General features: G+C 46.2%; 1 long non-coding RNA gene across 1 annotated transcript in view; it reads left to right on the forward strand.

The window, feature by feature from the left end:
* LOC142829701 (uncharacterized) overlaps positions 1–26087 on the forward strand; it is a 127241-nt gene that overhangs the window by 598 nt on the left and 100556 nt on the right. The window contains exons 2-4 of the long non-coding RNA XR_012904443.1: positions 5027–9251; positions 10922–11075; positions 11410–12494. This is a non-coding gene — a long non-coding RNA (uncharacterized LOC142829701). The remainder of the gene's footprint in view (positions 1–5026; positions 9252–10921; positions 11076–11409; positions 12495–26087) is intronic.

Here is a 26087-nt window from a genome sequence, read left to right on the forward strand (position 1 = left end):
ATGGGTGCCTGAAAGCACTGAGATTTGTGATATTGCATTTGCCATGAGAAAGGACTCTGATTTACTTATCCTGTACAGGGTCCTACTTTTCAAACAGTCTAACTGAAATATTCGGACTGTTCTTTAAATAATACTCAATGGGAGTCAGGCTGCGAGAACTGGCACCAAGTGATGACTGTTTCAGGCTTTGTAGCAAGTTACACTGCAGTATGTTAAACTGAAGGGCAATAAAAAGCTGATCGTGATTTACAACAGGTGCTGAAAAGAGATCCAGCCCTTGGAAACTCATTTCCTACTGATCATAATCTGACTTCCTTATTAAGGGGGACTTGTAGGAGCTAGAGACTGTTTGCACAATTCAAATGTGAGAGTTGTACTACTCTATAGTGTTCATGCACTTGTGAAATTAGATTCTCTCCCAGTAGGGGATAGGCGTTATCTAATATTAGTTGCCAACAAATGCTTGTTTAAACTACTACTACTTGGGACTTTTCACAACCACAAAAGTAAGCCATTATCACAATCAAAGGAATCCTTACCTGCCTAATTGCCTAATGCCAGGGCTACCTGAGACATCACCTACTATCCCATCCAAGGGCAAAGAAGGTAATTATTTTTAAACAAAAAAGACTAAAGAATGCAGTTTATAAGCACAATTTTGCTAAGTGATTTGTTCCATTTTTCGTGATGACAATAGACACCAGGCTGTGTAACAAATCAATACAGCCTAACCTCTCTGAATTTCCCAGAAAGTAGAATATCTTAACACTTTGTGGTCAGCATTCATCATCCGTGTCATTACCCCGTGGAGATGCTGACAGAATTTTTTTCATTGCACATTTATTTGTCACACAGAATAATATTATATACATGTAATAAAAACATTCTTTTACACTGATTGACATTTCCCCTGGAAATCCTTTACTGTTTTCATTTTTGTCCATAGTTTTTCAGCAAGATAAGATTATGTTTCTAAGTTGGTAAGGAAGCCAACTCAGAAGTTAGCAGTTTCGACATTTCTGCAGAAGTTTCTAACTATGCATTAGGTCAGCTTCTGATACAGTACTTCTTCCCAATGGAATCTGTTTCAAAAGTCTCCAAGCTAGGGTTTCCTGGTTTCCTGAGTTTCTTTCTAATCTGCTATATCTGAACTCCAAAATACTGTACTGTGTAAATTATCTAGCTATCTATTAGAGATTTGTGCATTTGTCTGTGAGTCTCTCCATGTGTCCTTCTGCAAGTCCATTTGTTCAAAAACTCCCCTAAATGGAGAGAGCTAAGCTCACCAAACTCGGTATTTAGCTTCCTCTTATGTTAATGTGAGGGCAGGGTTTGGCTGTGACAGGAAAACCGGGTGTGCCTGGAATGGGACTGTTTTCCATAAAATGCAAATGAAAGGGTCAGAGAGAGGAATTACTCACAGTCACCACTGGGGCAGTGACTGCAGGGGAGAGCTACACTGCAGAGTTGCTGTGGGGAGGGGGGGAACAGCAGCACAACCAGGGAGTGGCCAGTTGTGAATGTGGCTCGCAATCGCCTTCTGTTAGCCTAGGTAAGTGGCCTCCCTGTCTCAAATCCTTCCCCCCTAGCCTTCAGCCAGAGCAGTGGATGATGGGGGCAAGGAACCTGGCCCCACCACTGCAGCTCTGCCCCCAGAGCACTATATGAGTCAAGCAGTGCAGCCCCTTCCTCCTACAGGACCCACTGATCCCCTCTCCTGCCAGCACTGCAGGGGTACCTAACATGGCCATGAGCTTCAAGGGGTAGCTGAGTTAGTCTGTTACTGAAAAAAACAACAAATATTTTGGTAGCACTTTAAAGACTAACAAAACATGTAGGTGGTATCTTGAGCTTTCGAGGGCACAGCCCACTTCTTCTGATGACCAGAGTTATGAGTAGGGGATATGAAAACTCGAAATAAATAGGAGAGGGGAAGAGGAGTGGGAAGAAAAAGAAAAAAGGAAGGGTATTTGTGTGAGACAGAGTGTCATTAAGTATCTGGAGAATGGGTACTTAAACTTAAGCAGATAAAAATCAAATAAATAGATAGATTGCAAAGACAGGAAGGATACCACTCACAGAGCTGTTAGCACCTTCAGTGGTTATTAACTAGGTAGTGTCCTAGCCAGCCCATATCACCACTGAGTCTATTACCGTGTGTGAAGCTTCCCCCTTTCCCTTCTGGGGAAGCCCAGGGAGCACAGGTGGGAAAGGCCACATGGTCCCAATCTGCTGGCTGGGCCCCTCTCCTCAACCCACAGCCCTGAGTCGGCCCCCTTTTCAACCCTTGCCACACCCAACCCTAGCCCCATGCCAGGCACTCCCCTCCAGGCTCCGCCTGGCTCATTTTGTGGTGATGCTGTTCAGAGGGCATGTCCTGCTTTCACACAGTTTTCCATTGTGGAAGCAGTGAGTGACCAAATATCCTTCCTATTTTGATTTGCTGTGAAATCGATGAATGTAGCAGTGGTTGGACACCCAGTTCTGACACTTGAAGAAGTGAGCCCACGGGGGGGACAGGGAGGTTTTTGCGTTGATTTATATCATTGTGACAGTGGCTGATTCCAGCTTTGCTGATGTTAAATGACCTCCAGCACTGACTGCTTCAACAGCACTTCCTGGAGTGTGAAATCAGTTCCCGACCCACTGCCGCTGACCTGGAGAAGGCTGCAGCTTGGACATGTGGCTGGTGACCAAGTCAGGTCAGCCCTCTATGAGGGTATGTCTACACTACATCACTAATTCGAACTAACTTAATTTGAATTAGTTAATTTGAACTAAGCTAATTCGAACAAGTGCATCTAGACCTAAAAACTAGTTTGAATTAGCATTTTGGAAGGAGGAGGGGAAGTATAAAAATATGGTACACCCACATCTTCAGTACTGTGTACAGATGTGATCGCCTCACCCCCGAAAAGATATTTTGGCCTTGGAAAGGGTTCTGAAAAGGGCAATTAAAATGATCAGGGGTTTGGAACAGGTCCCATATGAGGAGAGGCTAAAGTGACTGGGACTTTTAAGTTTGGAAAAGAGGAGACTGAGGGGGGATATGATAGAGGTCTATAAAAGCATGAGTGGTGTGGAGAGGGTGCTTAAAGAAAAGTTCTTCATTAGTTTCCATAATAGAAGGACTAGAGGACACCAGATGAAATGAATAGGTAGCAGGCTTCAAACTAATAAGCAAAAGTTCTTCTTCACAAAGCAAATAGTCAACCTGTGGAACTCCTTGCCACAGGAGGCTGTGTAGGCTAGACCTATAACAGAGTTTAAAGAGAAGTTAGATAAAGTCATGGAGGTTGGGTCTATGGAGTGCTATTAGCCAGGGGGTAGGAACGGTGTCCCTGGCTTCTGTTTGTGGAAGGCTGGAGATGGATGGCAGGAGACTAATGGCTTGGTTATTGTCTTCAGTCCTTCCCTTCTGGGGTAGCTGGTGTTGGCTGCTGTCGGCAGACAGGCTTCTGGGCTAGATGGACCTTTGGTCTGACCCAGTATGGCCATTCTTATGTTCTTATGTTCTAAGCTCAGGGCTCAGGGTCGGGGGTCTCACTGGACCCCTCTGATTTGCATGCAAACCTGCTCCTGGGTTTGCATGTGGCCTTTGGTGGCCAGGCAGGCAGCTATCCTGCCCTAGACGGCCACTTTCCTGTGCCTAGTGCGGAGGTCGTGGACGTTGGAGGCCGCCCCCCAAACCTGGATGTGGTCCAGGATCTCCGCACTTGACCAGGAGGGTGCCCACCTCTTGTGGCCCCGGGTAGGCTCCTGGGAACCATCAGCCTGGTCCCGGGAAGAGGCGGAGGGCTGGGTAGCAGCTTGTGCCATGCCAGGTGCAGGGTCTGCTGGCTGGGTGCTGGCAGGCTTGCACCTGGCACGGGCACCGTAGCCAGACCAAGGCCGTTTAAGGGCTCTGGGGCCGGGAGGGAGGCAGAAGAGTTTCCCTGGTTGTGCCCAGAGTGGCCACCAGGGCAAGCTGGGGAGGGCTAGCCTCCCACTAGTTCGAATTAAGTGGCTACAAAGCCCTTAATTCGAACTACTTAATTCGAACTAGGCGTTAGTCCTCGTAGAATGAGGTTTACCTAGTTCGAATTAAGCACTCCGCTAGTTCGAATTAAGTTCGAACTAGCGGTTTGCATGTGTAGCGCCTATGAAAGTTAATTCGAACTAACGGCTGTTAGTTCGAATTAACTTTGTAGTGTAGACATACCCTAAGAGAGCATGGGAAGGCACACATGAAAGCCCTAGAATGTTAAAGGCTCCAACCTATCAGCTCAGAAGGGGTTACCTGAGGTTCATTAGAAACACCCGAATTCAATTAGTTGCCATTCTCGGAAGCGCTTTTTTAAAGCCTCTCCCTTGTTGAGCAAAGGGGATCCCTTCCCCCAATGACAGCAGGGCAACAAGCAACTCCAGGAGGAGAGGCCCTGCTTCTTCCTGCACAGGAAACAGACAAGCCTGAGCATCTGCGAGGGGAAAGACTTGAGTCCCCAGGGCAAACCCCAGGTCAATATCCCACCCCAGTGAGTGGGCAAGGGAGGTATCTCCCTTGGTATTTGTGTCCCCTGAAGCAGTTCCTTCTGCTTATTGGAGGGTTACCCTACCCAGAGGCCTACCCTGACAGTACAACCGAAGGAACACAGCGGGGGAAGGCAAATGCTGCCCAGTGTGGCAGCTACCGCTTGATTTATCCCAGGCCCATCTCACCACAGGGAGAAGTTCTGAGGCTGGTCAGACAGAGGTGTCTTGCTGCAGTCTGTAGGGTCTGGCCCAACCCCAGTTGAAGTCCATAGCAGCCCTCCATTAATGTCTCGGAGCCCAGGATCAGACTCAAAGAATACGATTTTTTAAAAAGCACAGCTTGCATTTAGGCACCTAATATGGGCCATCCTGCCACTCCCATTGAGATCTTTATGACCAGCTTCACCATAGCTCTTGACAGCCAACTTGCTGAGCTGTATTAAATACTTACTTTATGCCTACGTGGAAAATGATCTCTTTGGGAACACTAGCTTGTATTTCTTGATTATTACAGGTTAGAATTCCCCAGTCCAGCACCCTCAGGACATCAGTGGTGCCAGATGAGGATTTTGCCAGACTGGAGAAGGTGAGTTTTAACCCCACTATTGCCGGCCCCATCCCATTCCTGGCTTCCTGGCTCCCCGCACAGCCCAGCTGAGCCGCACGCCTGGTTGCGCTGTGCGTTGTCCCCCCCTGCATTGTGCTAGACACACAGCCCCCTACATCTCACAGTGCGCCAGGACTCTCTGATCTTGGCACTTCTGTGGTCCTCCTGAACCAATGTTGCTGAATCAGTGGGTTCTGGTTTATAGAGGTACAACCTGTTTCATTGTGTGTATTGCTGTTGCACCCAGGGGTTCCAGTGATGGATCAAGGTGCTGCACAAACATTGCTTTTCTGGGTTTTCCCTCCTGCAACTTTTGTTTTTAAAGGATCACTCTGCTGATGTCAGTAGCCTTTGCAGGTTTTCTCTTTGCCCTCTGTGTCCAGACTAGACATGGCAGTAGGACTAATGACAGAGAGCTGTGTCATTAACTTCCAGTTTCGTGTTAATTATGAAACCTGTGAAAGTGAAGTCGCACGTACATCTGTGACAAACGCTCAGAAGTGGGTACACATGTGGGGAGGTTTTTGTATTGGTCTGTATCACTGTGTTAGGGATATAGCTTTGATGACAGTAATAATCTCCAGCATCTTCAGCTTCAACCCTGTTGATTGTGAGAGTGAAATCGGTCCCAGACCCACTGCCACTGAACCGGTCTGGGATCCCAGAGGGGCGGGTGGAGGCGTTGTGGATGATGAGTTTAGGAGCTTGTCCTGATTTCTGCTGGTACCAATGTAGGTAAGTGCTAACACTTTCACTGGCTCTGCATTTGATAGTGACAGTGTCTCCTGGGGAGACCGATAGCGATTCTGGAGTCTGTGTCAGCACTTTCTGCCCAGTGGACTCTAGATGTAAAAAGAAAATACAGGAACTTGTGATTTATTAGTCAGAGTTAATACACTTTTTAATTTGATAGATTATTAAATAAAAACAAGTCAAATATCTGTTATATGCACATTCTCTGCTGCTACTGTTCATTAAGCGAGGTCTCTTGGGTTTTCTTACCCTGAATCCAAAACACCAGTATCCAGAGAAGCTGAGTGTGGGAGATCATGGTGGCAGTTCTCAGCCGCAGTGCGAGCCAGAGCACTGTGCAATGCAAACCGCTCCATTTATACACGCTCAGCGGAGCAGGAAGGGAGTGTCACACACGTGTGATTTTGCAAAAGAAATGAGTCTCGTAAATACATCTGAGTTGACTGGAGTCTGAACTGCCTTGTTGGTCATGTCTGGTTTATCGGAATGGAGTGGCAAGATGCTCAAGGGGATATCTTATTGCTGCAGCTAGATATAAGTAGACAAATCCTTCACCCATAGTTTGGGAGGCTTTTAGCAGCCGGATCTGCCATCATTTTATCTTCTAGCTCTACTCTCTCCCCATGAAAACAGAACTGAATAACTCAGTATTTCTTTAGGCAGGAAACTAAAGACCATCTTCCAAAGTGTTACCCTTGGAAAGTTATGGCTCTGTTTTCTAGCAGTAGGAATATAGCAAACTTGCATGATCTACAGCACTGCAATGAATTCCTGGTAACAAGCAACCTACTGCATGAGAGAGCTGGGCTCAAACTGTTCCGGGCTGACACCCTCACCCTCAGGTACATGGAGGGTTTTTCAGGACCTTACTTCCTACCTTGTGTCCACTGTTCAAAATAATTTTGGCAGGAACCAGAGGGGGGAGAGATTTTGAGTAACTGAGAGTCCACAGAGAATGTTCCTAGGCTGGAGAGAGACTAGAACAGCTGTTTGTCAGAGGCTGTTTATGGAATTTTTAACCATTTTTATGGTAATTTTTAATCTTGATTGTTTAATTTACATGACTTGGCCAGACTACAGCAACCCTGTATTACTCCAGAAAGCTTGGTTAATGGAGCAATAGAGGACATTTTGTACATATATAATAATGCCTGTACACATCATGGGGTATCTGTGTGTGGTATATTAAAAAAAAATCATCCAGGTGGCCTTTAATTTAAAGTGTAGCTTTTATTGTAAAGTGAAAATAATAGACCCCTCCTCCCCCATTGTAACTGTATTTAATTTTTTTTCTGCATATAAATACCATATTTTTCTTGGTCAAATGGTTTCTGCTCTGTTCCTTATGCTGTTTGCTCCTTAAACAACACGACCTTTCCTTATTCCCTGTTCTGAATGGCCAGATGCTGTCATGATGGTGGTCACTTCATCGCAGTATCTGATTGATGTGCTGAGTTTGTATTTAACTATTAACCCCGAACTGGCTAACACTCTGACCTCATTCAATTCCTGCAGCTTAGTAGCCTGGAAACTGCAGCCCAGTAATATTATCCAAGGAAAACAAGAAACACCTGGACACTTCTCTGGTGTCATCGTTCCCTGCTCAGGCTGGTCAGAAACCCTCTTTCTAGACATGAGAGGATTCCAGCTCAGTCAGGAATCCCATAGCCCAAAGTTTTCAGAGGGTTGAGATGGCAGAAGTGAGGCTGATGGATGCTCAGGGTTGGCTTAGCTAGTTTCTGCAAGGTTTCAGCCGGGTAGAGCTCAGTGTTGGCTGAGTGGTGGCTTTGGAAATACAAGGTGACCCCACGCAGTGTAGGCGGATGGGAGTTAATACATAGTGTGGGCTGTGAGAGGACCCAGCGCAGCCTTCAGTCAACATGGGAGAGCTCTGCAAAGTCTGGGGCCTTCCACTCTTACAGAAACACAGACTGGAAATTGGGCCAGACAGCTGACAATTCACTGGGGAGGTTACAATACAAACCCTGATTTCTTCCTTATCACCTTCAATTGTTAATTTGAAAAACCTGGTTTTGTTCACAGTATGTGGGAGTCGGACTCAGTTTTTATTTGAAAAATGGGTTAATGGTGTGGAACAGCCCAGTCACTGTGCTGTAACAGAAGTGCATTTTAAATGTCAACCTTTGGGAAGTATAGACATCCAATTGCTCAGGGAAAGAACAGAGAGAGGCCCTCATCCTGTGGCATGTGAGAATGATGAAACTTTGCAACCTGTGGCACCTTAGAGACTAACCAGACCCTGCACTCCCTCCACTGAAAAGTGTGGCCCTTGATCATTTACCAAAATCCTGGAGTGACCTCCTGTCAAATATTATTGCCCAACCCTGCAAGAGAGAGTATTTGACAGGTGTTCTTGCTCAGGCCCATCTTTAATTAGACCATGCTCAGGCAGCATGAAACATAGAACCCACCTGTGGTCATTGTAAAATCCTGCCTGGATCTAAAGCTCAGTACATTTCATACAATGTATATATTCACATGGGTGACATATCTCCTGTGAGCTGCTGAGAACTTTTCCTTTTCCACTACAAGGCTCATTGATAAGCATTTCCAGCCACCATCTGCCAAGATGTCCTCACAGACTCATTGTCTCTGGCTGCTGGGTCTCTGGGTCCATGGTTAAAAGCAACACAAGAGTCTGCCCAGTTAATAATCAATGTATTAAAATGCCCAAAATGCTGCAATATTTTATTTAATGCAATAACACATTTGTTTTCAAATGTAACGTGCTGCGATGCAAAGCCTTGAATCATAATCTGCTCTGAGGCATTACCAGAATTTAGCGAATATACCCCGCACCCGAGTATACCCCACCATTTTTCCCTTTTGAGTTTAGGAATCCCTGTATACCCCGTGCAGGACTATAGCCCACAGGAGTGACTCAGTGAATAAAGGTACTACAAACCCCCTTAATCACCTGTCAATGAGCCGCAGCTGATGATGGTCATGCAAAGGTCCTGTAATCAGCTGTTAATAAGCCTTAGTTGATAACGCCCAGCCCTAAGGGATATATAACCCCTTTGAACAACACCACTTATTCAGTCACTGCTTTTAACTTGTATTTTAGCATTTTAAACCTTTCCCCTTTTTAAGCTTTTCAAACTTTTTAAAGCTTTTAGAAATGCCTAAGTCATACCCTGCCAATTTTAAATTGAGTGCAGTGGCTTTTGCAAAGGTCAATGGCAACAGAGCTGCAGTTCCAACAGTTGCCATGCAACTAAAGGCTCAGGCAATGGCCCTGGAACGTGGCTCCAGGCTCCTTCCCTTTGTCAGCCCAGGATGGGAGCTTCCCGCCTTGTGCCTCTGCTGAGGATGCCTCTGCCCTGGCTCCGGAGCGTTCCCTGCTGCTGCACCCCCTGTAAGTTTCCCTGTGTTGTTTGGTACCCAGACCAGCAAAGGTAGTGAAGGGGGGGAGGGGATCCTCTGCCACGTCTGTGTTTTTTTAAAAAAAAAAAAAAAAAAAAAAACCTATATAATCCACACTTGACTATAGCCCGCGTGGGAGGGGTTTGTAAAAATGAATCCTGCGGGTTATATTCGCTAAATTATGGTACTTTCTTGCTGTTCTTATTACCACACCAGTGTTCCATCTCTGAGCATCTAGGTTTAAGTGGGTGGACCGTGATGATTCTGTCTCAGACTCTAGAATCTGTATTGGTGTTTGTGAGGAAAACAATAACTGTCAAGTCATTTTTATGCAAATTAGGCATGGGATATTTAAATCTCTTTCTCATTTTCAATGTCAACCTGCCTAATCTGCGTCCCTCTGCTGACAGAGGGTGCGGTCTAGACATACCCTGAGAAGTATAGGGACCTAGTCTGCCTTACAATTTTCCAGGCTAGGTTGTAGATTCTCAATGATGTACCTGAGGGATTTAAGCTGGGCAGTAGGTGATGATCAGTGGTGTTTTGTTATTTTCCTTATTGGGCTTGTCTTGAGGCACGTGACTTCTGGGTACTTGTCTGCTCTGTCAATCTGTTTCCCCAAGTGGATATTTAAGTTTTAAGAATGCCTATAAAGATCTTGTAGGTGTTTGTCTCTGTGGGTATGTCTACACTAGCCCCCTAGTTCGAGCTAGGGTGGATAATGTAGGCATTCGAACTTGGAAATGAAGCCTGGGATTTAAATATCCTGGGCTTTATTTGCATATTCCCGTCCGACCACCATTTTTAAATCCCCCTTAGTTCGAACAAATTGCCTGTGGCTACACGCAGCAGTCAGAAGTTAATCCAAACTAAGTCTTTAGTTCGGATTAACTGTTACACCTCATTGCAGGAGGAGTAACAGGTAATCCGAACTAAGGACTTAGTTTGGATTAACTTCTGACTGCTGCGTGTAGCCGCGGGCAGTCAGTTCAAACTAAGGGGATTTAAAAATGGCACCCGTCTGGGAACATGCAAATGAAGCCTGGGATATTTAAATCCCAGGCTTCATTTCCAAGTTCGAATGCCTACATTATCCACCCTAGTTCGAACTAGGGGGCTAGTGTAGACATACAATGGATCTGCTCAAATCCCACAGGGTATCTTAGGGCTTAGCTGTAGACAATCATTTCTGTGATATATCCTGGATGGAAGCAAGGTAAAAAGAGTGGTAAGTAGGTTTTTGGTATAGAGTGATGTTTATGTGGCTATTATTTATTTGCCTTGTAGTGTCAAGGAAGTAGATCTCTTGCGTGTCCAGGCTGAGGTTGATAGTGGTGTTGAAATTGTTGAAATCACTGTGAAATTCTTCAAGGGTATCCTTCCCATGGGTCCATAGGATGAAGATATCATCAATGTAGTGTACGTAGAGGAAGTCTACTAGGGGACGAGAGCTGAAGAAACTTTATTCGAGGTCAGCCATATAAACGTCAGCATATTATGGGCTTCTGCATGGCCTCACAGCAGTGCTGCTGACCTGAATATATAATTTGTCCCCAAACTGGAAATAGTTGAGGGTGAAAACAAAGTCTCATAGCTTAGCTACCAGCTGTGCGGTGACTTCATTGGGGATAGTGTTCCTGAGAGTTTGTATTCCTTCCTCAGATGGAATATTGGTGTAAAGAGCTTCTGCGTTGCTGGTAACCAGAATGGTGTTTTCAGGAAGATGGCTGATGCTCTGTAGTTTCCTGAAGAAGTCAGGGTGTCTCAAAGACAGTGCTTGAGATGATGGCACACCTGGGATTTTCCAGGATCACAGGTAACAGAATTCTCATGGTGGGGATCTGGGGAAGTGTTTGTATAGATTTGGTCCCAAGCTGTAGCAGAGTTTCTTGAGTAGATCATGCAGTTTCTTTTGGTATTTCTATTGAGGTTCCACAATTGTGCACAGACTGTCACTGTGTGACACTGTAAACAAAAAACGTCCTGTGATATATAACCTCAGCCATACAGAATGCAGTGCTACCCACAATCTCACAAACAGCTCTGACATTATAATAAATGAGGCTGACAAAGAGGGTGCCATGGCCAGAATGAATAGATCAGACTGAAAAGGAGGCTGCCAGACAACTCACCCACATCATATTCCACAGGCCTCTTTGCTGTGATCCCACTGAGGAAAAGAACTATGTCACTAGGACGGTGGTGAAGCACTGGAATGAGTTACCCAAGCTTATCGGTTAACCGTTTAATTGTGTACAGTATCACATCCCTAGCATACGTCGGTGAGTTAACGTTCTACACTGATGGGCTGTGAAGCCTAGAAAAACTCTGATGGAATCACTGAGACACAGAGTTGCAATACAACTAATGAACCGTCACTGAGGGGAGGTTTTGTACTGGCCTAAATCACTGTGTGAGAGGCAACTGATAGTATTGTTGACAGTAATAAGTGCCAGCATCATCAGCTTGAAAACTGGTGATTGTCAAAATGAAGTCCGTGCCAGACTTACTGCCGCTGAACCAGTCTGGGATCCCGGAGGGACTGGTAGAAGCGCTATGGATGAGGAGCTTAGGAGCTTGTCCTGTTTTCTGTTGATACCAGGCTAAGCTGCTGCTGAAGCTTGCAGTGGCTTTGCAGTTGATGGTGACTCTGTCTCCTGGAGACACTGCCAGAGATTCTGGAGTCTGGGTCATCACAATGTCCCTGCTGGCATCTGCATGTGAAATCAAAGTGTAAATCCAGCTGTGTCTGTAGTAGTACTGCATAGCGCAAGATTTTAATTTGCCATAACATTATTATTTAAATAAACATTAAAATTGCGATTTTATTTAATATCAAACCACTTCAATTCTATTCCTGATGTAGTTAACATGTATGGAGATGTAAAATAAGAATTGATGTCTTTTTACAAATCGTTCCTCATTTTGTTCTGATGATGCGCTGTAGTTTATTGTCCATCACTTTGTGCCTTAATTAAAAATTCTAATTTATTACTCACCCTTCATACAGAAAAGCAGCAGGCAGATGAGCAGAGAGTGTGACCTCATCTTGAGAGCTCTCCACTGACAGCTGCTGCTCAATGCACTATGAGCTGTGACATGGAGATGTTATAACTCCTCTGAGCTACAGGGCAAATGCCACTCAGGCATGGATATGCAAAATAAGCATGGATATGCAAATGTCCCCACCACCTCTTCTGGGGGTACTTCGATTTGGATGCTGGAAAGTACTGAGGTCAGTGATATTACATTTTCCTTGAGAACAGGCTCTGATTTACTTGCCCTTGGACAGGTCCTTACTATTCAAACAGTCGTATTAATAATAATCAATGCAAGACAGGCTGTCAGAATTGACTCTAATTGCTGACTATTTTCAGCATTGAATATAAAAGGAAACATGCTTGAAAAGACAAAGAGGAATCATCTGGCACCTTAGGGTATGTCCACACTACAACATGATTTCAAAATATCTTATTTCAAAATAGTTAATTCGAAATAAGTTATTTTGAAATAACACATCTACACACACAATGCATTCCGAAATAGCATTTTGCCATTTTGAAATAGCGTGTCCACACAGAGTTAATGCTGAATAGTTTTTAAGGAACCAGGTCTGGCAGGGCATCAGGTCAGGAGTTACATTGTGTGGTTGCTGCCTGAGGCTATCTGAGGCCTGTGCTTAAAGGGGACCCCCCCCCCCCCAACCCGGACCAGATCTCATGTTTCCCTGCTTGATTTCCTATCTTGATGAGGGACAGCAAAGCATGTTGTCTCTGGATGCTCTGATTGCCCTCCCTCGGGACATGACAGCACTCTGCAAGATGGAGCCAGAGCCGCCCCAGGCACTCTGGTGCTTCTTGTGGACATGAAAGTGCAGCCAGGCTCACAGCAACTTCAGGCTGTCATCTGGGAGGGCCATTGGGGGGCTGTCAGTATCCAGGAGGCCCTGTGGGAGAGCTTCCACCCTGAGGAGCACTAAGAGCCTCCCTGGTCTGCCCCACTAGGGGCTTGTGCCTCATTCCTCCCTCATTCCACCTACCCCATCCTAGTCCCCCTTCCTGATGTAAAATAAAATACACGTATTTTCATGAAAACAAACTCTATTTAACAAAACTGGGGGGGGGGGGAGGGGATGAAACTGGTGAGACTGAAGAAAGGAGGGGAGAAGAGGGTGGGAGAGGGGAGGGGGAAATCTGGAAGGGGGAAGCAAGGGGAAGAAGGGTGAGGTGAAGCTCAGGGTTGGAGGTCTCACCGAACCAACTTGACTTTCATGCGAAGCTGCTAGGAGTTCGCATGTGGCCTTGGTGCCAGGCTGGCAGCTATCCTGCCATAGACGGCCGTGTTCCTCTGTCTAGTGCGGAGATCATGGACATTGGGGGTATCCCCCCCCCCCCCAAACCTGACTAAGGTCCATGATCTCCACCCTGGACCAGGAAGGATCCCGCCTACTCCGGGCCCTGGCAGGCTCCTGGGAGCTGGCAGACTGCTCCTGGGGAGCAGTGGAGGGCTGGCTGCCAGTGGCTTGCTGGCTCATGTTTTGAGGCCACTGGGTCAGGGGCAATGACTGCTGGCTCTGGGCTGGAAGGCTTGGAGCTGGCACAGGCACTGTGGCCAGAGTCAACCCCTAAGGACTCCAGGGAGGGGGGGAGGTAGAGGAGTGTTCTTGGTTGAGGCTGGAGGGGCCACCAGGGCACCCTGGGAAGGCTAGAGGCCCCCTATTTTGAAATAAGTGTCTACGCAGCACTTATTTCAAAATAGCTATTTCGAATTTGGCGTTATTCCTCAAGGAATGAGGTTTACCAAATTCAAAATAAGCGCTCCGCTATTTCAAATTAATTTTGAAATAGCAGCTTGGCTATTTCAAATGCTAGTAAAGTTATTTCAAAATAACGGCTGTTATTTCAAAATAATTTTGCTGTGTAGACATACCCTTAAAGATTAACAATTTTAACAATGGCATAAGCTTTCGTGAGTTACAGCTCACTTCATCAGGTGCATAAAAGGAAAGAAAAAGAAACAGTAAGGATTTAGGGATGGGAGTGTTTGCTTTGATGTAACATTCCAATATCAGTATCCCTACTACAGATTAACCCTCTCTAATCCAGGACTCTCTGGTCTGGAACATCCATCATCCAGAATGATTTTTGTTAGCCAGATGTACTCTTCATGGGTGTAGGCATGTTTCCTGTGGTTCCATAAAGTTTTTTTTAAAGCCACTAGTCCTGGCTCTGTGTTCTGTGCTGTTATTTAGCTCTAATTTACCCAAAATGTATTTTAAGAGATTAGTAACCATTGGAAGTGATGATAATTCTACTAGACAATATTGACCTTCAGTGGTCCAGAAAATTCTCTGGTTTGTATATAACCCTCAGGCTAAAACTTGTCTTCAGAAACCATTTGCAAAACAATGAACAACTCACACAAACTAACACAGGAAAACACAAAGTCATGTGTAGGTTTGTATCATTGTGACAGTGGCTGGTCTCAGCTTTGCTGACATTAAATGATCTCCAGCATTGACTGCTTGGAGATTTTATTGGAATGTGAAATCAGTCCCAGACCCACTGCCGCTGACCTGGGGATGACTGCAGCTTGGAGATGTGCCATGTGACCAAGTCAGGCCAGCTAGGTACAAGAGAGTATGGGAAGGAAGAGACATAAGCCCTAGAATGTTAAAGGCCCCAACCTATCAGCTGAGAAGGGTTTACCTGAGATTCATTGGAAACACCTGTACTCAATTAGGGGCCTTTCTTGGAAAGCACATTTTTAAAGCCTCTTCCCTGTTGACTGAAGGGGACTCGATGACAGCAGGGCACCAAGCATCCCCAGGAGTAGAGGCCATGCTTCTCCCCCCAAAGGAAACAGAGAAGGCTGAGCATCTGCGAGGGGAAAGACTGAGTGCCCAGGGCAAACCCCAGCTCGATATCCCACCCCAGTGAGGAGGCAAGGGAGGTATCTCCCTTGATATTTGTGTCTAGTGAAGCAGTTCCTTCTGCTTATTGGAGGATTGGCTTATCCAGAAAGTACAGCCGAAGGAACACAGCAGGGGGAGGCAAAGACTGCCCAATGTGGCAGCTAGAGCTCAATTTATCCTACGTCCACCTCACCACAGGGAGAAGTTCTGAGGCTGGTCAGACAAAGGTGTCTTGCTGCAGTCTGTAGGGTCTGGCCCAACTCCAGTTGAAGTCCATAGCAGCCCTCCGTTAATGAGGATCAGACTCAAAGAAGCAGATTTTCAAAAAAGCAAAGCTCCCATTTAGGCACCTAATACAGGTCACCCAGCCTGTCTTATTGAGACATTTATGGCCAGCTTCCCCATAGCCCTTGACAGCCAATGTGCTGAGCTCTTTTGAACACTTATGTTATGCCTACGTGGGAGATGATCTCTCTGGGAACACTGGCTTGTATTTCTTAATTACTCCAGGTAGGACCTCCCTGGTCTGGCACCCTCAGGACCTCACTGGTTCCAGATGAGGGGTTTTGCCAGATTGGAGCAGGTCATTTCTAACCCCTCTTCTGCCGGCCCTACCCCATTCCTGGTTTCCTGTCTCCCCCCCCAAATCCCAGCTGAGCCGCACACCTGGCTTTCCGACTCTTACCCAACCCAGCACAGCTGGGCTGTGCATTATTCCCCCCTCCATTGGGCCATACACCTAGTCCCCCACACTCCGCAGTGTGCCAGGACTCTCTGATCTTGGAACTTCCTTGGTCAGCCTGGACCACCAATGTTGCCGGACCAGAGAGTTCTGGTTTATAAAGCTGCAACCTGTATCTTATGTATATTGCTCTTGTGCCCTCGAGCTCCAGTGATGGAGCAAGGTGCTGCACAAACATTGCTTTTATTGGTTTTCCCTCCTTTCAATTTCTGGTTTTAAAGGCTCACTCTGCCGATGTCAATAGCCTTTACAGGTTTTCTCTTTGCCCTCTGTGTCCAGACTAGAAGTGGCGGTGGGACTAATGGCAGAGAGCTGTGTCATTAACTTCCTGTTTCGTGTTTGTTATGAAACCTGTGAAAGTGAAGTCGCATGTACAGCTGTGACAAATGCTCAGAAGTGTGTACACACGTGGGGAGGTTTTTGTATCGGTCTGTATCACTGTGAGAGGGAGATAGCCTTGTTGGCAGTAATAATCTGCAGCATCTCCAGTTTCAACCCGGCTGATTGTAAGAGTGAAATCAGTCCCAGACCCACTGCCACTGAACCGGTCTGGGATCCCAGAGGGGCGGGTGGAGGCGCTGTGGATGATGAGTTTAGGAGCTTGTCCTGATTTCTGCTGGTACCAGTATAGGTAAGTGCTAACACTTTCACTGGCTCTGCATTTGATAGTGACAGTGTCTCCTGGGGAGACCGATAGCGATTCTGGAGTCTGCGTCAGCACTTTCTGCCCAGTGGACTCTAGATGTAAAAAGAAAATACAGGAACTTGAGAGTTATTAATCAGAGTTATAGCTTTATATTCCCTACATTTTAACTCTATTAAAGAAACAAATCAAATCTCTGTTACCACAAATAGATTATATTTGCATTGTCTCTGCTGTTGCTGTTCATTAAGCGAGGTCTCTTGTGTTTTCTTACCCTGAATCCAAAACACTAGTATCCAGAGAAGCTGAGTGTGGGAGATCATAGTGGCAGTTCTCAGCCGCAGTGCGAGCCAGAGCACTGTGCAATGCAAACCGCTCCATTTATACACACTCAGCCGGGCAGGAAGGGAGTGTCACACACGTGTGAATTTGCAAAAGGAACGAGTCATGTAAATACTTCTGACTTGACTGGAGTCTGAACTGCCTTGTTGGTCATGTCTGGTTTATAGGAATGGAGTGGCAAGATGCTCAAGGGGATATCTTATTGCTGTTGGTAGATACAAGTAGACCAATCCTCCACCCATAGTCTGGGAGGCTTTTAGCAGCCTGGCCTGCCATCCTTTTATCTTCTAGCTCTACTCTCTCCCCATGAAAACAGAACTGCATAACACAGTATTTCTTTATGCAAGAAATTAAAGACCATCTGACAAAGTGTTCCCCTTTGGAAAGTTATGACTCTGCTTTCTAGCAGTTGGAGAATAGCAAACTTGCACGATCTACAGCACTGCAAGGAATTCCTGGTAACAAGCAACCTACTGCATGAGAGAGCTGGGCTCAAACTGTTCCTGGCTGGCACTCTCTTCCTCAGGTACATGAAGGGTTTCTTGGAACCTCACTTCCTACCTTGTGTCCTCTATTCAAAAGGATTTTGTCAGGAATGAGAGATGGGGAGAGATTCTGAACAACTGAATCCACAAAGAATATTTCTGGGCTGGAGTCCACAGTGTGTTCTGAGCTGGAGAGACACTAGAATAGCTGCTTACCAGAGGCTATTTATAGCATTTTGCATAATTTCTATTCTAAATTTTAATCTTGATTGTTTAATGACAGACTTGACCAGACCACTGCAACCTTGTCTTGCTCCAGAAAGCTTGGTTAATGGAGCAATGGAGGACATTTTGTACATATGTAATAATATGTATACATCATGGGGTATTTTTGTGTACATATATAAATCATCCTGGTCGCTTTTAATTTAAAGTAGCTTTTATTGTAAAGTAAATACAATTACAACAGGGGATTTTATTTTTTTCAGTTTGTTTTCTACATACGAGAGAACATTTTTCTGGGCTGAACGTTTTCTGCTCTGTTCCTGATGTCGTTTGCTTATGAAGCAACATGTCCTTTCCTTATTCCCTGCTCTTTGAATGGCCAGATGCTGTCATGATGGTGCTTACTTCACTGATTGCTGTGCAGGGGGTTTAATCCACCTATTAATGCCAAACTGGCCAGGACTCTGACCTCATTCCACTCCTGCAGCTTAGTAGCCTGGAAACTTCAGCCCAGCAATATGAATCCAAGGTAACCAATACACACCTGGAGAGTTCTCTGGTGCCATCATTCCCTGCTTGGGCTGATCAGAAACCCTCTTTTTCCACCTCTCATGAGAATAGCTAACTGCAGTTTTAAGGGCTTGACACAAGAAGACTGGCCGCACATCTGTTAGCTTCCTGCAAGGAAACCTTGCCAGTTGTGGTGCTGAATTCCTGGTGGGGTTTTAGTTCCCACCATTCCCTAAAAATATCTCCCAAACAATCCACATCACAGCAAAAGCAAGCCGTGCTATGGCTGACTCAGCGTAGAGCCCACTCTTATGGGGATGGTGAGGATGGATTGCTGCAGATCTGAATGATCGCCTGTAGGGGGCGCCAAATCCTGTGGGCTCCATCAAGATCTCAGCTGTGTGTTTCACCTTCATGAAGTAGAACCTGCCATGCAAGGTGAACACAGGAGGCCAAACCTATCCTTGGTGTAACTGCAGAGAACAGAGCAGCGTTAGTCCTGGGATGAATTTGAGCTGCATTGTGTCGGAGGTTTCCCAGTATGCTTTGTTTAACTTCCTTTTTTTGCATTAAGCACTTCCTGGGGTATGTAGCCAATGTAGAGAAGGCTGCTGGTGTGGGCACAGGGGAGATGAGAGTGCAGTCAGTGAAGAGTCCCTTATGCTCTAATTTTCAGAGGGTTGAGATGGCGGCAGTAGGGCTGGTGCGTGCTTGAGCTGGCTGAGCTTGTTTCTGCAGGTTTTCAGTGGGCTTGCGCCCAGTGTGGGTTGAATGGTGGCGTTGGAAGGGAAAGGTAACCCACACCGTGTAGGCTGATGAGAGTTAATACATGGTTTGGGTTGTGAGAGGACACAGCACGGCCTTCAGTCCACACGGGGGAGCTCTGCCGAGACTCAGACCTTCCACTCTTAATTATCTGCTCTCTGGCCAGATTTCTGTAAGTGGGAAAGTTACAGTACAAATCCTGATCCCTTTCTTATCAGTGTTCAGTTCTTACTCTGAAAAAACAGGTTCTTGCTCACAATACATGGAACTCAGTTGTTGTTTGAAAAATTGACTGACAGTGGTGAACGGACCAGACAGTGCGCAACGCCCTCACCCTTCACCGCCCTTCTCTCTGCTACATGGTGCCTCTTAGGGGGTTTCAGTGATGGATTTGTTATTCATTGTGGAGATTCTTTCAGGCAGTAGCAGTGCAATGTGCACTGCTGCCGATGTCCATATAGTTAAACACAAGCCTATCTGTAACAGTTGAGTGGTGTAGGGCCCCTCATACTCCTGATCAGAGCTGGCCCAAAGCATGGGCCAACCGGGCTACTGCCCAGGATGCCCCATGGTAGGGGGCGCCACCCTGGGCTGCCGGGCCGGGCTGGGGCGGCACCGTGTGTGCTACGTGTGCCCAGGGCAGGGCCATGCATGCACCGGGCACCCGAGGGCGGGGCCGCACATGTATCGCACTCCCAGGGGCAGGGCCACGCATGCGTCACACTCTTGGGGGGCGGTGCCAGCGCCCGGAGCGCACAAATGCCTTGGTCCAGCTCTGCTCCTGATATATGACAACCAGTGTCATGGGCAATCTCATTTGTTTTTCTGGGGCTGCTCATATGGGTGAGAAGTCAGCTGTGAGTTTAAGGGGCTCACACGGGCATGTTTTTTTCAAGTAGGGAAGACCATTCACTCAACTATTGTTCTTTCTCTTTCATCAGACCACACCAGTAAAGAAATTGTCTGAACAAAGAATGTTAAAGACTAGTTGACTATCCGATAAGCATTTGCTTATTGGTTAGTAATGTTGACTAGTCAATTCCCCCTCCTTGCTGCCTCTATGGGTGTGTGTAAACCACATGGCTCCGTTGATGGAGCCATATAGCTTAGGCTGATCGGCAGAGGGCAATTAAGATGCGATTTAAATAATCGCGGCTTCATTTAAATTTAAATGGCTGCTGCACTCTGCCAACCAACTGATGATCAGCTGTTTGTCGGCAGATCGGGGCAGTCTGGATGCGCCACGGTCGACAAGGAAGCCTTTGTTGACCCGCGGAGGTAAACCTGGTTTCATGAGGCATACCTGCGCGGGTCGACAAAGGCTTCTTTGTCGACCATGGCGCATCCAGACTGCCCTGATCTGCCGACAAATAGCTGTTCATCAGTTGGTTGGCAGAGCGCTGCAGCCATTTAAATTTAAATGAAGCCGTGATTATTTAAATCGCGGCTTAATTGCCCTCTGCTGATCAGCCTAATCTACATGGCTTCATCGATGGGGCCATGTAGTTTAGACACACCGTATGAAACAGAAGCAGCAAAGCGGGGGGGGGGGGGGGGGGGGGGGGGGGGAGGTACTTCAAAGTGTTAGTGCCACACAGCGGCCCTGCCACTTTGAAACCAATAGGAGGCAGCTGCACAGCTGATCCAGGGATTAGCTGTGCCACGGGCTGCCCCTGTAAAACCCCTCCTTTGCGGCGATTCAAAGGGGAAGCCCTGGAACCCGGGGTCAGCTGGGGATTCTCAGCTGATCCCAGGCTCCCCATGGCATTTTCCCGGAATCAGATGGGGAGTCCCCAGCTGAGCCTGGGCTCCCCCTTCTGCGCTTTGAATCACGTGGAGGCGGGGTTTTAAAGGGGCAGCCCCGTTAAAACCCTGCCTCTGTGGGAATTCAAAGGGGCAGCTGCCATTGAGCCTGGAGTTAGCGGGGGTGTCCCCAACTGAGCCTGGGCTCCCCTGCTCCCCTCTGAATCGCACGGAGATGGGCGTTTCAAAGGGGTAGGGGAGCTCATAACATGGAGTCTGGGGTCAGCGGGGGACTGAGTCCCACTGATCCCGGCCTCCATGGCTTTGAAATGCACAAGAGCCCCCGTATTTTAAAAAAATCACATTTTAACATCCTTAGTCTGAATCCAACTGATCCTCTGTCCTGAAATCTCAAACTCTGCAAAGTGATGTAACATACTGCCATCTACTGGCCAATGGCAGAGTTGTCTGCAGAATTTAGTTTACGAATGGTGTGTCCAGGCAGATATCCTAGTGCTCCCCAGAGAGTTGGTGCTATATGGCTTGATGCTGCTTTGCAGGGGCGGATATAGGGTAGGGCGAGCGGGGGGGCCCCCCCGGGCCCTGCGCTTCAAGAAGCCCCACGCATGCGCTGTGGCAAAGGGGGGGCCCCCCGCGAAATTGTGCTGCCCTGGGCCCCGCGAAATGGTCATCTACCCCTGCTGCTTTGCCTTCTCGTGTGTCCTTTTTATTCCCCCAAGTTATGGTTGATATTGTGGGACCAGTCCTCAAATGTGAAGTCTTCCTTGTAGAGGCTACTGCAAGAAATGCCCACAGAATTTATCCATCAAAGGCCAATCCAAACAGCTGTTCGAGCATTCCCCCTGAGAGTGTGACACTCTGTGCTCTGCTGCATCTCTTTATTGTGACATAGGTGTCACCTTTTAATTTTGTCAGTCTGCATTTCAGTAGTTCAAATCCCACCTTTTGAGTCTCAGTTTGGAACGAGGATTTATTCTCCTGTGAGTAGATCTGAGCACTCAGGAGACCCACTGAGACTGTCTGAAAACAAATCTCTTAATATAGCCCATGATGTGTGTGAAAAAACTTGCCTTAGGCCTTTCACATTCTTTTAGTGTTAAAACCCTAATCACAGCCTCAGCCCCTCTAAGGGGGAAAGAGCAATAGGGCAGCCCTTCTGAAGAGCACTTCACACTCAGCCTGGCTCTGGGTTCCCCTTTTCTGTCAACTACAGCAGCGTTGTTGGAGTACAAGGGGAAGGGTGATGGGGTCGTCTAGTCTAGTTTCTTATACTGAGCTTCTTATACTGCACTTATTACTGTAGCATCTTCCAGTAGAACGTGAAGAATGTCACGACACATCTGTCACATTGTTTGTTCTGTCAGCCTCTCCCCAGTGGGAGAAATGTTCAGAGTCTTGTTTTTGTGGTAAAACAATGTACCTTGCACTTGGAGCAGAAGGTAGAGAGGATTGTAATGGTCCTTTAGCAATATTCCCTCTAATCTATCCCATCCATGTGCAGATTTGTTTAATTCATGTGTGGAATAATTTTATGGGCATTGAGGCATGTGTGGATGTGCACCACCCATAGAAACATAAAACTGAGTTGTGGGGGCTCTGCTAATCAACTAGGCAGAACTCAAATTTCTCCTGGGTGGCTGCAAAAGCACACAGCTCATAGGGAATGCTGATTCTTAGCTCTCGGCGGAGTTCATTCCAGTCTTTGTCCACTCTAGAGAAAGTTCCCTCTCCTCCACAGATGAGCTTGCATTTCCATATGCTAAAGAAGCAGCTTAGTTGGTTAGCTGACTCAACAGGTTAGGTGGGTGTCAGTCACTGTACCACATCCCTGGGAATGATTGGCCAAAACATTTGCTTTTAAATAAAATAGGATAAAATTATATTATTCATAATAATTTCCAATATAATCTCTCTGACACTGACTGGTTGTTAAAATGGTTACTTATATCATCTCTTCTAAAGTGTTACACACAGGATCTGAATATAATCAAATCTGACACTGTAATGAGATCATCATAGATCTGGGGGAAGATGCATAAACATCAGGAATGAGTTGCAAAAATATAAATAAAAGGATGAGAGAAGTTATTTTACTCCATGCATACCCATATCTGAACTTGAAGAGCTAGTTGTGCCTTCCACACAGTCATTGTGGAACAAGTGACCAGCCCAAAGCATTCTGCACATCACAGGGTGTTTTTTGTACTGGTCTGTATCACTGAGTTAGAGGGGTACTGTAGTAATGATGATAGTAATAATCTCCAGCATCCTCAGCTTCAACTCTGCTGATGGTGAATGTGAAATCAGTGCAAGAGCCACTGCCACTAAACCGGTCTGGGTCCCCTGAATCACAGGTAGAGGCTTCAAAGATAAGGAGTTTAGGAGCTTTTCCAGATTTCTGTTGGTACCAGGCTATGTCGTTACTAATACCCGAACTGGCTTTGCACTTGATAGTAACACTTTCTCCTGCACTGACTGACAGGGATTCTGATGACTGAGTCATCACAATATCACCACTGGAGTCTAAAAACAAAAAGAAAATCTGTGTCTGTCACAATATTCTGAACAGTAAATTTTACTTCGTTACCTTTACTAGGTTTTAAACATATTAGGAATTCTGTGTCACTCCAGATAAGCCCCCAGACCCTGTTTACATGTCAGATTTTTGTTCTTTCTTACCCTGAACCCATAAAAACACCATCACGAAGGAAAGCAGATTGTGGGAAATCATCTTGACTCTTCTGCGTGATGGAGAGCTGAGAGCCCTGCAGTGAAATATTAAATGCCATTTCCTCACTGCACAGAACAGGGATTATAAATTTACCACACTGCAATCGGGTGTGAAAATGCAAAGAGGGTGATCTATGTAAATTCTCTCTGGAGATGTTAATATTCATAGTTCATCCCCTTCTCAGGGGCCATTATTAGATAAATAGTTGGACTAGACTTCTCCATTTTACTTTCTAATATTGTCCTTTGAGAGCCCAGTTTGAAATGACTAGCTTGTGTCAGGACAAATGCTGTAGACCCTATAGTATATAAGCAATAGTGTGAGCCAACTGGGAATTGTTGGTTCTTTTGGTAAGGGTGGGTGGATGCATCTGCATCTGTGTGGCGTGATTGCAAGTATCACAACAACCATGCACTGATGCAAGTGGTAGAATCTAGTTCTCTCTCTTGAACCAGGCAACATTGGTTTCTGAGGAAGGATGAACATGTAACATGAGAGGAAAAATATTCACTGATAATTCCGAGAATCATTTTTGTCGGATACACAGTTAAAAATAAATCACATTGAGGCTGTAATTGACCTGGGGAACAAGAGTCCCTAATGACTGTGCAAATTCCAAAAGCATAACTGAATTTTAAAAAGAACAAGACACTTTCATAGTGAATAGATGCATCACTGACTGAGTGAAGCTGATCAGAGATGCAACCCCCTCTCCCCCCCCCCCCCCCCCATGCTCTTGGTGCCTCTAAAAGCTCAGACTGCTGGAAGCTGGAACTGGAAGAGTGGATGGACCACTCTATAAAATGCTCTGTTCTTTTGAAGCATCTGGCATTGGCCACTGTTGGAAGGGAGGATACTAGGCTAGATGGACCTTTGGTCTGACTCAGTGTGGCTGTTCTTATGTTCTTAGCTGGATAATAGGAAATAGAGTACTGCAGGAATAGAGATTTCAATTACCCAGCAGGTCTGTCTTGCTACTGCCTTGGTGTGATCAATGACAGAATTGCTCACACAATTGAATCAATGCAAGGAGTGCCCAAGCAAGCAGATGTGAACACGGTTTCCTGGGGAGTGCAGCATTGTATGATCTGCTGCATCTCAATGGGCAGTTGATACTGCAGTCAAGTTTCAACCACAGAGACCTCTTAGGGGAGCCCAAAAAATGAGAAATAAGGGTTCTTTTTTTGTGCCAAACGTCTCTGTCCACACAGTGTTTTTTTGCACAAAAACCTCTTTGGGGAAAAAGGATCAGAAGAGAATATGCAAATGAGAGTGCAGCATATGCTAATGAGTTTTCCATTTCCATTTCCTCTTCTGAAGACGTAGCGTCGGCGTTGTCCCACACCTGCCCAATGCAGCCCATATAGTGTACCAGCTTAATCACAAACCTGCTGCTTGCTGGTCACAACGAGCAGCATTTGCATGACCCCTTCACAACAGGCCAAGAAGAAGTTCTTGCTCTGGAATGCAAGACACCTTTGGATTCCCCACCAGCAGCCCACCAATTAGATGAAGTTAACACTGAGAACGTGTTAGTCATTTATGATAAAATCCGTAGCAGGCAGGCATGGGCTTAGGGCAAGGTGAGAAAAGCACTTGCCTTGGGCCCCATGATGTCAGGGCCTTGCACTGCCCGCCACCCGGCTGCTCATTTGCTGCCCTGGCTGAGAGCCACTTGGCCATGCGGTGCAGCCAACCACAATATGCTGCCGTGGGTGCCACAAACTCTTTGGCCAGGCCTGGTAGCAGGAATGTTATCATGATCCAATGACGAAGGATTTTAAACCCAGAAAAATTCAGTTAATGTTGGACTTAAGAAAAGATGGAATGTCTTGTAGAATTTCACTAATGACACTATACTCATGCTATAACGAAACTTCACTGCATAGCTAACCTCTCGGGCTCGCAATACAACACTAGTGTTTTAGATTGTTAGTGGTTGGGAGGAGTCATCCACTTATTTTTCTTTTGGCAGAACATTTGAAAATGAAATTCTTGTGCTACTCGTGTGCACTGCCATCTGCTAGCCATCATGCTTCATAGAGCAGGCAGGTTTTTGTGCTGGTCTGTATCACTGTGTGAGAGGGTAGCTGTAATGCTGCTGACAGTAATAATCTCCGGCATCGTCCGCTTCAACCCTGCTGATGGTGAATGTGAAGTCAGTGCCTGACCCACTGCCGCTGAACCGGTCTGGGACCCCAGAAGGACGGGTTGATGTGCTATAGATAAGGAGCTTAGGAGCTTGTCCTGATTTCTGTTGGTACCAGGCCATGTAGCTATAAGCGCTGGAACTGGCTTTGCAGCGGATAGTGACTGTGTCTCCTGGAGATACTGCCAGGGATTCTGGAGTCTGAGTCAGTACGATCTGTCCACTGGAGTCTGGAGAGAAAGAATAAAAATTGGCAGGTCTGGTGTCGGATAAATGGGACAGTGATGTTGACATTATTCAAATCTCCACATTTAAACACTAGTAAAGCAAACAGTAGAAATAAATTAAAAAATATACCTGAATACAGCATATCACAATACAAACCACGGGCCTCTGTCTTATGATTTACCACGTTTCTTACCAACATTATTGGCACCTGTCTGTTCTTACCCTGAATCCAGAAAAGCAGCAGGCAAAGGAGGGGAGCCTTTGAGATCATTTTGCTGTAGTTGGAAATGCTTATCAGTAAGGCATGGGGTGGAAATAGAACCATTTATG

The sequence above is a fragment of the Pelodiscus sinensis genome, chromosome 5, assembly GCF_049634645.1.
Source record: "Pelodiscus sinensis isolate JC-2024 chromosome 5, ASM4963464v1, whole genome shotgun sequence".
Lineage (NCBI taxonomy): Eukaryota > Metazoa > Chordata > Testudines > Trionychidae > Pelodiscus > Pelodiscus sinensis.